Consider the following 3846-nt stretch of genomic DNA (forward strand, 5'->3'; position numbering starts at 1 on the left):
GGTCCAAAAGCATACCAGTTCACTCATTAGATGGGCCACATGTATTGACAAAAGGACGATTCATAATGTCAAGGTATGCTAGCAGCCTGCCCAATGAGTTGATCATTTTGATTTTTGGACTAGAGCATGTTCATAGATGAGTGTCCTTGATACGAAACACATGTTACATTCACACGTGTGCCAAAATTGTGGCATCATTCTATTCTTACATGCGAATCCCCTCAAATAGAAACATGGAAATTTATGCAAGAAGCGTGCGAAATTCCTAAGCATTTTGATGTGTAATGAAAACGAGGATATGGCCTACACCCTCTTTTATTTCCTTGACTTGCAATTTCTCACTCTCATCCCCTTTGAAGTGGGCACATTGGTGTTGAGAAGGTGGGACATGGTGGCCCATACCCACCAGAAGAGTTCATATCTCTAATGTTTCTTCACTCATTGGCTATTCCACACAGCATCACTGAAACTTAAAAGGAAAGCTGACCTACCGCCAATGTGGGCACCTAAATTAGGAAATCATTGGAGATTTTCACTGTAACATCATTGACAGGAAAGTGATGCGACAAAAGTTCTTGTAGCGAATGGATGATTGATGATGAACAATTTCAGGCCCACTTATGATCTTTTGCTTTTATTTTAGACCTCGGGTGTGGTCTTTTAGTCCAGTCAAGTAGAGTCTTCTCCTCTTTACTTCTCAGTGATTTTATACACCACAAATCCTCAGCACATGATAGTGATTGCCAATGAGGTATGCCGTGCCACAGCGTGTCCCACAGCCTAATCTCTGTAATGATAATCTTACAATCCTTAAACATGGTTGCCAGATTATGTACAAGTTGGCATAAGGAATGCACAAGCATGCCTTCACCATGCACTCCATATAAGAAGTAGAATCCAAATTCATTGAAAATGTCCGGTAGAATAGGTATTCTTAGCCATGGGAAGATTCGGTTGACCAAACTTGAGGCTTTCACGTATAGAACATAGCTGAGGGAAGGTTTCCCAACCCTTAGCTTGAAAATGTCCGCTGAATTCCACACACTTAACATAGCCCAACTGGTCGCTACACAATCATTGTCATCCCATGACTCGTCATGTGGATAAGTGACCCATGTACCCAAGCTCAACTTGTTCTTTGGGATCTGATCGATATCTCGCGGGAAGAATTCGGTCGTGCCCATGAATCGATGGTAGAGATGCTCGGCTTGTTCCATCTTGATCTTCGTGATCTTAATCCTGGATGATATATGGATCTGACGTTTGTGGACAGGGTTTACTAGTATCATCGGCATCTGGAACTTGATAAACCCTAACTTACCAATGAACATCTTAGTGAAGCTTCGTTATCCTTCTTAGTGGCCATATAGTCGTATTCAACATAATTGGAATCAAACCACTGCTCAAGTCACCGTACCAAGCTCTAACCAATCCCTCTCCTACGATAAAGGGGTGAGACTCTAAGGCTGAGTATGTAGCCAACCTTAGCTTGATCTTTGGGTGGGCCACTTACTGTTGCGATCTTTATTAAACCACGAATGACCCCTACCATCTCATTTTCCAATTCAGCGGCCTAGAGTAATCAAAATCAAGAATATACATTATTACTACAATGAAAGGGAACAAAAGAAGACAAACAAGACACCGGGGGGGTGGCCATACCAATATTTTGTATTGTGGGCTGTTTCGGACCCTACAGATGGGGTCACCCATGGTGTTAGTGAAGAGAAATGAGCTCTCTCTAGGCCTTACTTCACACTTCCTCTCAATTTTTTCCATACCATAAGATGAACACCATCAGGAAGTCGATCATGAACTTCACCCAAAAAGAAGATGAAATATTCTTCCAATTTTAGGAGTAGTTCAAGGATCTTGACAGTTCATGCCCACAACACAGTTTTGAAACGTGGTGCATAATAATTTTCTTTCATGATGGACTAACATCTGCCATGAGCCAATTCGTCTAGACGATGTGTAATGGGGAATTCATGAACAAAAATGTCGATGAAGTGTGGGATTACTTTGACAAACTCGCTGAAACCGCACAATCATGGGACATCTCTCCAAGACCTAGCACCACATTTAAACCTTATCAATTAAAGGAGAGGGGTGGAATATACTTGTTAAAGGAGGATGATGATATAATTATTGTCTATTTGTTGTTGCTAAAATTATCTCACACATGCTTAGGACTTGCCATGTCACTGGCTTAATCAAATTTTTATTTTACAAGTTGGATAGTCTCCATATCCCATCTCAGGTATGTTAATAATCTCATCATTTTTCCTAAATAGGATATGAAGATACTTAAATGCCTAAAAAGCATTGCGCTATATATCTAATATTGTTGGAAGAATACTAACTACTATAAAAGCATCATCTTCTTTCCAATTAGTATTGGTAATGGAGAAGATACTATCAATATCTTTTCAATGCCTAAATGCTACATGCCTGTTAAGTATCTTAGGCTTCCACTTCTCTTTCATAACCTAAGAATAGTATATTATGAAGAGCTTATAGATAAGCTCCTTAACAATTTGGCAAGTTAGAAAGCTCATTAAACCCAATGTGTTAAAAAAACTTCAACTTATCAAGTCTGTTAGTGCACTAATTTGTGCACCTTATTTGTCAATCAGGAGAGTATATATCTCATTTAGTCGGTTGAGCCCTTGGAAGTTGAAGACCGAAGAAACAAGTGGACAAGAAGTATCAAGGAGTGAAGAACAAGTAAATGAGGCTCCTTGGCGACCCTAACCCTTAGACCCAAAGCAACTTTAGCCTCTAGACAATTATATTCCTATAAATAAACCTTGGTTGATCATCACATATCCTTAGAAGACAAATTGAAAAGTGATAAGAATTGCTAAATAAGATGCTAATCTACTATGAAATCATATGCCCAAAATAGTAATTTTCAAGTGGATCTTAATCCTATCGACAGATTGTCGATAGGCTTTGATAGGATTGAAATGTCACTTGATGGTGTAAGTGCTATGGTTTCTAGCTCCTATAATTTTCAAATATTGCAGTGCCAAAACATCTTGGAATCTGTGTCTTGTGTAGTGCATCGACATATTCAAGACAGTGCAAGGACAATGGTCTTTACTTCAAGATCTTCAAATGCAAGATTACTTGTTCAAGTTCAAGTACAACTTCAAGTGTGAATTCCGCTTTCAAACTTCAAAAGTTCAAGTTTTTCATGGCTTCATACAAGTTAAGAAAAAGTTTCTATAAATTGATCCTCAAGCTCAAGCCTCAATATGTCACAAATTCAAGCTTTAGAAGTCTCTAGTTCAAGATTCAACGAATGACAAGATATCAAGCGTCATGAACTTCAAAGAACATCTTTCAACCGAAGGAAAGGAAGTTTAATGTTCATACATCATGTATAAGGTATAAATGACCCTAGATTGACCATAGGGAAGGCCATTTTGAATACATAATTTGAATTAGGTCACTTTATAAGTGCATAGACTATTTTTCGACTAGTCTTAGACTTTGTTCGACTAGTCCTAACACTGGCTCGACCAGTCCAAGAATTCTTCAACCAGTACTAAGGTTGTTACTGATTTTCAGAAATTTTTGTTGAAGCCTCGACCAATCCTGAAGACTGCTCGACCAGTCGTGTGAACAATGCTCGACCAATCGTGTGCTAGACCAGTCGTGCAGCCTCGACTCAAAGTCCAGCAACCAAAAAAGTTCCACATGACCGGTCGTGGAGGCCACTCGATCGGTCGAGCAGAGCCTACGACCAGTCGTGGAATGGCTTTATCCTATTGCGCTCAAAATTTTAAAAATCTGTTGGTCCTACGACCAGTCGTACAGACCTCAGGACCAGTTGAAAGT

The 3846-nt window shown here is 39.5% G+C and overlaps 1 pseudogene; it reads right to left on the bottom strand.

Moving 5' to 3' along the window:
- Nucleotides 1–608: 608 nt before the first annotated feature.
- On the bottom strand, nt 609–1779 carry LOC131217480 (probable N-acetyltransferase HLS1-like; annotated as a pseudogene).
- Between the last annotated feature and the right edge of the window lie 2067 nt (nt 1780–3846).

The sequence above is a fragment of the Magnolia sinica genome, chromosome 10 (genome assembly GCF_029962835.1).
Source record: "Magnolia sinica isolate HGM2019 chromosome 10, MsV1, whole genome shotgun sequence".
In the NCBI taxonomy this organism is placed as follows: Eukaryota; Viridiplantae; Streptophyta; class Magnoliopsida; order Magnoliales; family Magnoliaceae; genus Magnolia; species Magnolia sinica.